We start from the raw sequence: 12,597 nt of genomic DNA on the forward strand, positions 1-12,597 counted from the left end.
TATCTTTTACTAGTTTTCAAACTAGACGGATTGGTTCTACTGGAGAATTTTGATAGTTCTTTATGTATTATAGATAAGAGTCTTATCAGAACTGTGTAAATAGTTTCTGCCAGTCTACAGCTCCTCTTTTCGTCTTTATTTTGGATTTTATATTTTAGTCTGTGATCCATTTTGAATTAATTTTTGAAAGAGGTATGAGATTTACATCAGAGTTCAGTTTTTTGTCTATGAATAGTCAGGTGTGGCCAGCATTTTTTTTTTTTTTTTTTTTGAGACAGAGTTTCGCTCTTGTTACCCAGGCTGGAGTGCAATGGCGCGATCTCGGCTCACCGCAACCTCCGCCTCCTGGGTTCAGGCAATTCTCCTGCCTCAGCCTCCTGAGGAGCTGGGATTACAGGCACGCGCCACCACGCCCAGCTAATTTTTTGTATTTTTAGTAGAGACGGGGTTTCACCATGTTGACCAGGATGGTCTCGATCTCTTGACCTCGTGATCCACCCGCCTCGGCCTCCCAAAGTGCTGGGATTACAGGCGTGAGCCACCGCGCCTGGCTAGCATTTTTTTTTAAGAGACAAGGTCTCACTCTGTCACCCAGGCTGGAGTGCAATGACAAGATCACCGCTCACTGTAGCCTCGACTCTTGGGCTCAAGTTATCCTCCCGCTTCAGCCTCCTGGGGTAGCTGTAACCACAGGCAGGTACCACCATGCCAAGTTGATTTTTTTAGTTCTGTACAGACAGGATCTTGTGCCATGTCACCCAGGCTGGTCTGGAACGCCTAGGCTCAAGTCATCGTCCTACTTATTCGGGGCCAGGAGTTACTGGTGCATGCCTGGAATCACAGCACTTTGGGAGAATGAAGCAGGAGAATCACTTGAACCCAGGAATTCCCAAGCAACCTGAGCAACATAGGGAGACCCTGTCTCTGCAAAAAAATTTTTAAAATGAGCTGGGCATGGTGTTGCACATCTGTGGTCCCAGCAACTCAGGAGGCTGAGGTGGGAGGATCTCTTGAGCCTATGAGGTTGAGCTGCAGTGAGCCATGATTGCACCACTAAACTCCAGCCCAGCCTGAGTGACAGAGTGAGACCCTGTCTCAAAAAAAAACTGCTAGAGTGTCACCCATATTAAAGACATGCATTGTCTTTGTGAAACTTGAACTACAATTATATAATGGACATGTAAAATGTCCACTTTGAAAGTCTGAAAAACACATAGCTCTAAGTATTCTTATTTTAAAATTCTGATTCCCACCTAAGATATCACACACTGTTTACATGAGCAACGCAATGCCTGGACAACTGGAAATGCGTAAGAAGAGCAACGAGCATGTATGCCTGTTTCCGTATAATTCACACTTACTATGTCCAAAAAAAGGTCATCATTGCAAACCCCTGTGACTGTACCTAAAGCAAGCCTAAAGTCTGACTTCTCTGTATTACAAAATGCAAGGTTAAAACTCCACTACCACACGTTCCCGAAGGCAAGGGTAGTGGAGTTAAACTAAACGCCTAAGGTCTATGTCAAAGACAGGAAAAAGCTACTTCGCAGCCACTGCTATCCAGTTCAGCTTTTTCTTTTTTAATTGACACATAACTGCATGTTGTACATATGTATGGGGTACATAGTGATGTATGTAACCAAATCAGAGTCCTTAGCATACCCACTATCTCAAACGTTTATCGTGTTTTGTGTGTTGCTTACGTTCAATACCCTTCCTCCAGTTATCTGAAACTACACATTCTTTCTTTCACTTTTTTTTTTTGAGATGAAGTCTCGCTCTATCACCCAGGCTGGAGTGCGATGGCGCCATCTCAGCTCACTGCAACCTCTGCTTCCCAGATTCAAGCGCTTCTCCTGCCTCAGCCTCCCTGCTAGCTCGTACAGGCACAGGCCACCATGCCCGGCTAATTTTTGCATTTTTAGTAGAGATGGGGTTTCCGCTGTGTTAGCCAGGCTGGTCTCAAACTCCTGACCTCAGGTGATCCACCCACGTTGGCCTCCCAAAGTGCTGAAATTACCGGCGTGAGTCACGCAGGCCCAGCCGGAAACTATATATTCTTTTTAACTACAGTCAACTCACTGTGTTAGCGGCACTAGAACTTACTCCCATGTAGCTGTAACTCTGTATCCTTTAACAGACTCCTCCCTGTCCTCCTCCCTCTACCCTTCTCACCCTCTAGTGTCCTCTGTTCCACTTTTAACTTCTATGACATCCACTCTTTTTGGTTTGTGGTGCTCAACTTTCTGTCCCTGGCTTATTTCACACATGGCCTCCGGTTCCATCACGTGGCCTTCACTCTTGTTGTGGCTGAGTTGTACTCCAGAGTGCATGCAGACCACGTCTCTCTCTCCATTCATCTGCGGCTGGACAGCAAGGCTGATTCCAAACCTCGGTTCTGGTGAACAGTGCAGCAGGAAACAGAGGTGCAGATACCCCTCCGACGCTGATCTCCTTTCCTTTGGGAATCTGCACAGCAGTGGGACTTCTGGATCACACAGTAGTTTTATTTGCAGTTTTCTGAGGAACCGCCACACTGTCTTCCATAGTGACAGCACTAGCTTACCCTTACTCTTTTCCCTTATTTTTTTTGAGACAGAGTCACACTGTTGCCAGTCTGCAGCGCAGGGGCGCCATCTCGGCTCACTCACTGCAGCCTCCGCCTCCCATCTTCCAGTGATTCTCATGCCTGGGCCTTCCAAGTAGCTGGGATTATAGGCACCTGCCACCACACCTGGCAAAAAACTTTTTGAGACGGAGTCTCCCTCTGTCGCCCAGGCTGGAGTGCCGTGTCGCGATCTCCGCTCACTGCAACCTCCGCCTCCCGGGTTCAAGCAATTCTCCTGCCTCAGCCTCCCAAGTAGCTGGGACTACAGGCACATGCCACCACAACAGGCTAATTTTTTGTATTTACAGTAGAGATGGGGTTTCACCGTGTTAGGCAGGATAGTCTCAATCTCTGGACCTTGTGATCCGCCTGCCTGGACCTCCCAAACTGCTGGGATGACAGGCATGAGCCACTGCACCCTGCCCAAATTTTTGTGTTTTTTTTTTTTGAGACGGAGTTTCGCTCTTGTTACCCAGGTTGGAGTGCAATGGCATGATCTCAGCTCACTGCAACCTCTGCCTCCTGGGTTCAGGCAATTCTCCTGCCTCAGCCTCCCGAGTAGCTGGGATTACAGGCACGTGCCACCATACCCGGCTAATTATTTGTATTTTTAGTAGAGACGGGGTTTCACCATGTTGACCAGGATGGTCTTGATCTCTTGACCTCGTGATCCACCCGCCTCGGCTTCCCAAAGTGCTGGGATTACAGGCTTGAGCCACTGCGCCCGGCCATTTTTGTATTTTTTAATAGAGATAGGGTTTTACCATGTTGGCCAGGGTGGTCATGAACTCCTGACCTCAACTTATCTACCAACCTCAGCCTCCCAAAGTGCTGGGATTACAGGCATGAGCCACCTCATCTGGCTAACTTTTGTACTTTTAGTAGAGACGGGGTTTCACCGTGTTGGCCAGGCTGGTCTTGAACTCCTGACCTCAGATGGTCTGCCTTGCCTCGGCCTCCCAAAGTGCTGGGATGACAGTGTGCGCCTCGCAGCGGCCAGCTGCACCTGTCGACCTTCTCCCTCCCTTTCTCCAGTGGTTATTGTTTGTCTTTTTGATAATACCCACCCTAACCAGCAAGTAACACCTCAGTGTGGTTTTGATTTGCATCTCTCTGATGATTAGTGATACTGAACATTTTTTTCATATATTTTTATTTTTTTTTAGCCATTTGTAAGTCTTCTTTTTTTTTTTTTTTTTTTTTTTTTGAGATGGAGTTTCGCTCTTGTTGCCCAGGCTGGAGTGTAGTAACATAATCTCGGCTCACTGCAAACTCTGCCTCCTGGATTCAAGCAATTCTCCTTGCCTCAGTCTCCCAAGTAGCTGGGACTATAGGCATGCACCACCACGCCAGGCTAATTTTATGTTTTTAGTAGAGATGGGGTTTCACCATGTTGGTCAGGCTGGTCTTGAACTCCTGAGCTCAGGTGATCCACGCACCACGGCCTCCCAAAGTGCTGGGATTACAGGCATGAGCCACCGCGCCTGGCCGTATGTCTTATTTCAAGAAGCATCTGTTCAGCTGGGCATGGCACACACACCTGTAAGCCCAGCTACTCGGAAGGCTAAGGCAGGAAGATTGCTTGGGCCTAGACCAGCCCAGGCAACACAGGGAAACCCTATCTCAAGAAGCAAAACAAAGAAGGAAAAAGAAGTATCGTGTCTGTTGAGCTTTTTGGCCTCCAGAAGTTAAAAGAGCCCATTTGGAATCAGACAAGCTGCCCGATTCAGAGACAATCTGTGTTTGCTTCTATTCTGCTACTTCCTGTGTGACTTCAGGAAGGTTCCTTAAACAGTAAGCTAACTTCCTCAACATTAGCCAGGGAGAAGTGCCACCTGCCTCTGCTGTCTAACGCTGAGGACTGACGAGAACCTCTGCTAAGCCACTTCACAGTGTGGCCTCACGGCAGGCCCCTCGATGGAGGGCAGCTGGTGTAATCATCTGAAGCTAAGTGCAACTTGCCTGTCCACCCTCCCAGGCTCACTCTACATACATTTAGCAAGGGCCAGCGAATTAAGGAAACCAAAATAATTGCTTAATTTTTAATAAGAAATTTTTAAAAAGTGGGAGTGGTGGGAAAATAGGAGGGAGAGGAAGGGAAGGAAAAGCAGCCGGTCCTCAGTTCCAGTCCAGGGCCCATTCCCAGCCCCCTCACCTGGGCAATCACCAGTCCCTACTTGCCCCCCCACTGCTAGGGAGGGGCACTTCCTCGGCTGGCTCCATCTACCTGGAAGGCGTTGCCGCAGGTGTTCAGAAACTAGTAGCACATGGAAATGGGCAAAGTGCTTTGGGTAGGTGACCCACAGACAATTTCCCCAAAGGACCCACGGCACAAAAGTGACCCACATAGGAGGAACCGACTGCTATAAATACTTGGTGGCAAAAACTGATGTCATGCCTTCTGTACAGGAGACACACACCCAAATAAAACTTGCCAAAATAGCAGAGAAAAAAATACAGCAGACATCCAGTGCCATTCTTACATTTCTTACAGAAATACTTCTATCCCAAAGCCAGGGACCTCCCTGGAACACCGTCTTTATTTCCGTGTTTCATGGAAGCTGTTCGATTGCACTCACATGTGTCTCAACCAACAAACTTTCAGCCCCTGCTCTAAACCCTGGGGGTCCTCAGCAAAACCCAAAAACAAGTATAAATTTTCCTTCCAAATGGGAAATTTCCTGACCTGGCGAAACCAGCCTCAAATCCACTTACTATGAGAGCCGGTTACAGGCGAAGCCCTCCAGTCCCAGGATGACTCCCTCCTGCAGAAGTGGGAAGGGTGCATAGCACTGGCCTTCCAGACCACACCTCCAGGCAGTTTGAAACCACGGCTGCTCAGATGAGCCATGATCAAAATCAAAACTAAGTATCTCTGAAAAGTGTACATGTCAAGAAGCAGACCTCGGGCCAGACTCAGCAGAAATGGATGCCACAAGGTTTGTCTAGAGACTTCCTCTCCATGCCCCCTCTCCCCAGGACCTCCCTTCTTGCACTAGGGGCCCAGGGCCTTTGGACTGCTCCCTTTACCTCTAGCCCAGGAACGGCTCCCGGACAGCACCAGACACTCCATGTACTCACTGAATGCCCTAGTTCTTGACATGATCGTAAATCACTTGACTATAACAAGAATTGTTTTAAAAGTGCTTGCTCTCTTGGGAATCGTGCCGTGAGTTTGAGCAAGCAGCTTTGCTTCTCTCTACTGCAATTCTATCATTTGCAAAATGTTAACAATTACTGTGTTCGCCCATAGCATTGCTGTTAAAAAGTCTTAAGACCCACTTCCTATAGCCTGCCTGGTGCACAGGCCCTAGCGCATGCCTATTGAAAGTGGCTTTAGCTGGCACTCCAGTGAACAAAAGGAGTCGATCAGATCTCACTGTATCATCATGAAAGGATGCCCACCTAGACTGCTGAGTGGGAGCAGGCGGACTGAATGTTCATCAGGTACTACTTGTTTAAAAAAAAAGTATACATATACATTTGTATGTGCAAATACACCCAGTGTTAATAGTGGCTGCCCCAAAGGCACATTCATGCAAACAGATAAAAGAAAAAACACTTTCCTTCTGTCTTCCATATCATTTGAACTATTTTCAATGAGCATCTATTGCTTTTATACTTTTGAAAGGAATTTATTACAATTTTTCTGGAGATCCAGCAGGTGCGTGAAGAAGGTAACAGAAGGTACAATGGAATGAGCCTCAGAGTAGAGGCCAGGTTCAGCATGCACGCGACCCACAGCACCTCTCTCTCCAGCTCCACACCAGCCCTGTCTCTCTCCAGCTCCACACCAGCCCTCTCTCTCTTCCCTTGGTCCACTGGCCCAGGACTTAGAGATACATTTTTATTGTGATCACATCAATCACGCCAAGGAGCTTGGAACTATCCTTCCAAAGTCCTCTGGTTATGTGCCCCTGCCAGGTGCCGGCAGCCTTCCTCCTGCATCTTTCACTGGACTACAGTCCCCTCGCGGAAAATACACCCTGACTCTTCGCCATCATCCCCAAAACACCCAGCACACCACACAGACCGGGCCAGTGAGGCCCAATCTGTCATTCTACTTACAAAGCGAAGGACCAGGGGACAGATGGGACTGTCTTTGGGAACTCACCAGCTGTTGTGTGAACCAGAACAAAGCCAGGTCTCCTGATGCCCAGAAAGGAGCTAGTGCACGGCCCCCTAGACACGTTGTGAAAATATTTTGCTTGCTGTGAAAATACGCACTACTGGAGAAGAGAAGCAGAACTTCTCGTGGAGCCATCAGCCCAGATCACTCGGAAAACAGGGCTGCGGGTCAGACATCCAGCCCAGCCACCAGAAAGGGAATCTGGCCGAGTGGCGGAGGGGAATCCACACAGATTACTGTGGCCCAACTGCGGCTATAACATCCACAAAACAAAAAAACACCTGACTGGAAAGCCGAAGCCTGGCCAGCAAATTCCAAACAGGGCCACAATCCTCACAGCGCACACCATCACAACACAGAGCTTTCAGTCAGCGTGTGAACACTTTGGGTATAAATGTAAAATTTTCATGTTTTCGAACAAGGTGGCCATGCTGGGGGGGGTGTGATGTGCTGTTTTGTATCACTGAATAGAAGCTGTGTTTTCATTAAACAGCTCCCAAACAAACGTTTAGTAGACGTTAAAAATTACATTTCTGAAGGCCAGGTTCGGTGGCTCAAGCCTGTAATCCCAGCACTTTGGGAGGCCGAGGCGGGTGGATCACAAAGTCAAGAGATCGAGACCATCCTGGTCAACGTGGTGAAACCCCATCCCTACTAAAAATACAAAACATTAGCTGGGCATGGTGGCGCGTGCCTGTAATCCCAGCTACTCGGGAGGCTGAGGCAGGAGAATTGCCTGAACCCAGGAGGCGGAGGTTGCGGTGAGCCGAGATCGCGCCACTGCACTCCAGCCTGGGTAACGAGAGCGAAACTCCGTCTCAAAAAAAAAAAAATTACATTTCTGCAGCGATTGAGTTCTTATCGGAACATACAAATAACCAGCCCCAAGAACTATAAAGGAGCCATGTACAAAAGAGTTTTTGTATTTTGCTTCATATCATTGAGTGAAACCTGTGGGTTTTTTATTCTTTAATTTCTAAGTTCTGGGTCATGTGCAGGTTTGCTGCACAGGTAAACGTGTGCCTCGGTGGTCTGCTGCACCTATCAACCCATCACCTAGCTATGGAGCCCAGCACGCATTAGCTGTTTTTCCTACTGCTCTCCTTCCCTCACCCCACCCGCAACAGGCCCCAGTGTGAGCTGTTCCCCTCCCTGTGTCCATGTGTTCTCATCATTCAGCTCCCACTCATAAGAACACGTGGTGTTTGGTTTCTGTTTCTGCCTTAGTTTACTGACGATAACGGCTCCCAGCTCCACCCACGTCCCTGCAAGAACAGGTTCTTGTTCCTTTTTATGACTGTAGAGTATTCCACGGCGTATACATACCACGTGTTCCTTATCCAGTCTATCACAGATGAGTATTTCAGTTGATTCCCGTCTGTGCTGTTGTGAATAATTCTGCAATGACATAAACATGCAGGTATCTTTGTAACATAATAACTTATATTCCTTTGGGTAGATACCCAGTAATGGGACTGCTGGCTCAAATGGTATTTCTGGTTCTCGATCTTCAAGGAATCGCCACACAGTCTACCACATTCCCACCGACAGTATTTGAATTTGGCTATTTTGAACTGAATGGTGTTAACTCCTAGATCATAAATATATTCATATGCACACAGAGAATTAATATATGAATTGTATGATTCAACCCATACACTCTATCTGGAAAGTTTAAGAATATCCAAATTATTACGTGTAAACTTTTTGGATGAAATTTATAAGTTGTCATGCAAAGGTCCATATTTGGGGTCACCTTCCTCTGGTGCTAAATGACAATTGCTTCCCAAAACAATCTTCAAAGTCATATGGAAACTATAACTAACTAAACACAAAAGACTATCACAAGATCAAATGATTACTAGCAGAGCCACCTACCTTTCTCTTACCCAAGAAACTGCAATCCCTAAAAGACAAAGAGCCTGGACTTCTCCCTTAGGTTAAGTCTCTGTTTCACATTTATTTATTTATTTATTTATTTATGCATGCCACTTTGCCTCCAAAGAAAATGCATTTTGAAATTAAAAGACTAGGCCAGGCACGGTGGCTCATGCCTGTAATCCCAACACTTTGGGAGGCCAAGGCAGGCGGATCACAAGGTCAAGAGATCGAGACCATCCTGGCCAACACGGTGAAACCCAATCACTACTAAAAATACAAAAAGTAGCCAGACGTGGTGGCTCACACCTGTAGTCCCAGCTACTCGGGAGGCTAAGGCAGAAGGATCACTTGAACCCAGGAGGTGAAGGCTGCAGTGAGCCGAGACTGCACAGAGCAAGACTCGGTATCAGAAAAAAAAAAAAAGAAAGAAAGAAATTAAAAGACTAAATTCAGGTCCTGAGTGAAGCACACATCCTATGAGACCAGGCAGATCACCTATCTAATTTCTCTCAGCTTCAGGAAATAGAAACAGCGCCCTTATACACTGACAGTGAGGTAGTAAAATGGTATGATCCTAATGGAAGGGAATCCAGAATTCCCTGTCAAAATTTAACATGCACAGAACCTTGGATCCCGCAATTCCATTTCTAGCAATGCATCCTGTGAACATATTCATGCAAATATGCAAGAATTATTTACAACTCAGCATTTATTATTACAAAAGGTTGGGAACGACCTAAATACTTAGTAATGGGGAACTGGTGGAGAACAGCGTTTATCTTATGCCAGTATCTGTGTTTTTAAAAAGAAGACATATATAGACAGACTATCCCTGGAAGGAATTTTTAAAAAAAACTGGCAACCGTGGTTCCAGGGCGGCGATGTGAGCTGGACTTCCTCTCCACTCTCTAGGGCCTCTGCATGCCGCTGCATCACTCATATGACATATCCAAAATGTGAGACTACAGTAAATATTTTCAATGTAACTAAGAAAAACTGGGAAATAATAATACCTACCACACAGGACTGCTGTGAAATTGAAGCACAAGAACTATTAAGTACTATCAGAGTTCGGTGAAAGAAAGACTCATTCTAGCTTGGATGTCAGAGCAGGATGATGAAAAGGAAGTCTTCCAAGTCTTGAAGGATGAGAAGTTTTATAAGATGCAGAAGTGTGGAGATGACGTCCCAGCTGGAGATAAGAACATAAGTGAAGAAGATGAAGAGATGAGAAAGTATCAATTCTAAGCGCAGCTCTCAGACTGGGCTTCGGAAAAGGGCTTAGGCAACAAGCTGGAGTGCAAGGTTGCTGACAATAATAGAAAAACTGAAATCCAAACTTGCACACTACACCTTGAATGCCAAGACAGGGAATCTGTCCTTGATCTTAACAATGAAAAATAACTGGGCAGGGTACGGGGGCTCATGCCTGCAATGCAAGTGCTTTGGGAGGCTGAGGCAAGAGGATCGTTTGAGGCCAGGAGTTTGAGACCACCCTGGACAACACAGCAAGACCCTGTCTCTACAAAAAATTTAAAAATTAGCTGGGCATGGTGGCACACCTGTAATCCCAGCTACTTAGGAGGCTGAGGGAGGAGGATCACTTGAGCCCAGGAATTTAAGGTTACAGTGAGTTGTGATCACATCACTGCATTCCAGCCTGAGCAACAGAGCAAGAGCAGCATGTCAGTAAGATAAAATAAAATCACTAAGAAGTTTGTTGGCCGGGTGCGGTGGCTCACGCCTATAATCCCAGCACTTTGGGAGGCTGAGGCGGGTGGATCACGAGGTCAAGAGATCGAGACCATCCTGGTCAACGAGGTGAAACCCCATCTCTACTAAAAATACAAAAATTAGCTGGGCATGGTGGTGCGCACCTGTAATCCCAGCTACTCAGGAGGCTGAGGCAGGAGAATTGCTTGAACCCAGAAGGCGGAGGTTGCGGTGAGCGGAGATCGTGCCATTGCACTCCAGTCTGGGTAATGACAGCGAAACTCTGTCTCAAAAAAAAAACAAAAAAAAGTTTGTATAGACATAAAATGCTTAAAGCATAAAATTGGCCGGGTGTGGTGGCTCACGCCTGTAATCCCAGCACTTTAAGAGGCCAAGGCGGGTGGATCACCTGAGGTCAGGAGTTCGAGACCAGCCTGAACAATATGATGAAACCCTGTCTCGAAAAAAAAAAAAAAAGCATAAAATCATACCATATATGATGTAATCCAGATATATAAGGTAAATCAGAGAGGAAAAGGACAACTTAAGAAGCCATTATAAGAAGACGACACTCAACTAAGACATGAACAGAAGCCCTGGGTTCGCAGTGCTGTCTTCATGTAAAGGAATGTACCACCGCATGTCCTTTCCTGGCATCACCAGCTTAGACACAGACTGCAGTATTCTGGAACCATCTCTCTCAGTCAGCTCCGATGGCCGTAATACCACAGGCAAATACCATACAAAATACCACAGGCTGTGTGTTTTAAGCATTAGTTTACTTCTCAGTTCTGGAGTCTGGCAGTCCAAGATCAAGGTGTCGGCCAACTCGGTTCCAGGGAAGGGCCTCTTCCTGGCTCGCAGACAGCCACCTTTCTTGTTGTTTCCTCACACCAGGGCAGTGGGAACACTCTGGCTTCTCTTCTTCTAAGGGCACTAATCCCATTGGACCAGGGCCCACGCTCATGACCTCATCTAACCCTAATCAGCTCCCAAAGGTTTCATCCCCAATACCATCACACTGCAGCCTAGGGCTCCAGGAGAAGAATCTGGGGAAGGCAAACATTCGGTGTATAACAATGTCTTCTCAATCATGTTGAAAAGAAAAAAGAAATGAATAGGAGAAAAGATACCTTCTATGTAAACAAGTCCGTACTTTTTATATTTCTGCCAACACATTAACGTCAATTTAAAATTTCTGTGAGAGATAAATGGAAGTCGGTCACACAGTATCTTAGGCCCACATTTAGCTTTCCTTCAATCACGTTGTGGCAGAAAGAACACTGCTTTCTATTCCTGGTTTTGCCACCAAAAAAGCTGGCCCATTCCCCTGTATTTCAGTTTCTCTCTAAAATCACTGGCTCACCTAGCAGACCTCTCCAGTCCCTTCCAATTCACAGATGCCACAAACAACTCCACACCAGCAAAGGTCACACAAATAAACCACACTGATGAGGTGGAAGAGCTAACACTAACACACAACGAAATGCACGGAAGACAAGATGCAGAGAGAACTGATCAACCACGAACGGGTGGACGACGAGCCGGCTGTGGATTAAAGCGGATTCCCCAGCAGTGGGCAGAGAGGTAATGGTGCCCAGATAGTACTGCTGAAGATTCCTATTTTCAGCTTTCAAGACAAATGGCTCAATCATTCATATTCACTCTGATTAAATGTCAATGTGAAAACTTCTTCCAGGGGATACATACATCTAAAAAATTCCCAACATATCCAATTTGTCATTTGATATTTTTACTGACAAGAAAAATGAGAGCCCGAATATACAGACAGACGATGTATTAAGACAAGGCTCAGACCACACCCTGCAGCTGCCTGCCGAGGAGACCAACCCCTACCTACAATAAACAGCCAGGAAGCCAGCCAGACTAGTACGTCGGACAGGAAGGCAGACTGCTCTCTCCACGACCCGTGAAGCTAAATGACAACTCTGTCCCAGGTGGCCAGGACTTGACTCAAAACGAACAGCCACCCTGATTTCCGCCCGTTTCCCAGTTAGGATCATACAGAGAGAGCCAAATACACCCCTAACCAATCACACAGGATACCCCGCTTCTGCCCCCACAACAGCCTCATCCTGAAGCTTCCCCACTCCTCATCCGCCACTCACTTGCACGTGAGTCTCTGCCACAAGCAAGTGACGGAGCCAACTCCCTTGCCGCAGCAGCTCTGAGAAAGTCACTTCTGACTGTTCTCATACGGTGGGGGGGGGGGGTCTTCCTTCATTTCCCCCAAAGAATAAGTCTT

General features: G+C 46.8%; 1 protein-coding gene across 10 annotated transcripts in view; it reads right to left on the reverse strand.

Annotated features, from left to right (window-relative positions):
* Window positions 1-12,597, reverse strand: part of AFAP1 (actin filament associated protein 1) — a 177,365-nt gene that overhangs the window by 150,911 nt on the left and 13,857 nt on the right. For 3 of the 10 annotated variants that reach the window (XM_078367588.1, XM_035294158.3, XM_035294152.3), the window contains exons 2-3: window positions 9,636-9,810; window positions 8,064-8,135 (exon numbers count right to left, since the gene is read on the reverse strand). The exons of 3 other annotated variants lie outside the window; for them this stretch is intronic. The gene's annotated coding sequence lies outside the window, so the exon portion shown is untranslated. Of the gene's footprint in view, window positions 1-8,063; window positions 8,136-9,635; window positions 9,811-10,495; window positions 10,610-12,597 lie in introns of those variants that run through there. 4 more of the 10 variants (XM_078367591.1, XM_035294160.3, XM_035294154.3 and 1 more) reach the window with 2 other exon arrangements.

This window comes from Callithrix jacchus, chromosome 3 (assembly GCF_049354715.1).
Source record: "Callithrix jacchus isolate 240 chromosome 3, calJac240_pri, whole genome shotgun sequence".
Lineage (NCBI taxonomy): Eukaryota > Metazoa > Chordata > Mammalia > Primates > Cebidae > Callithrix > Callithrix jacchus.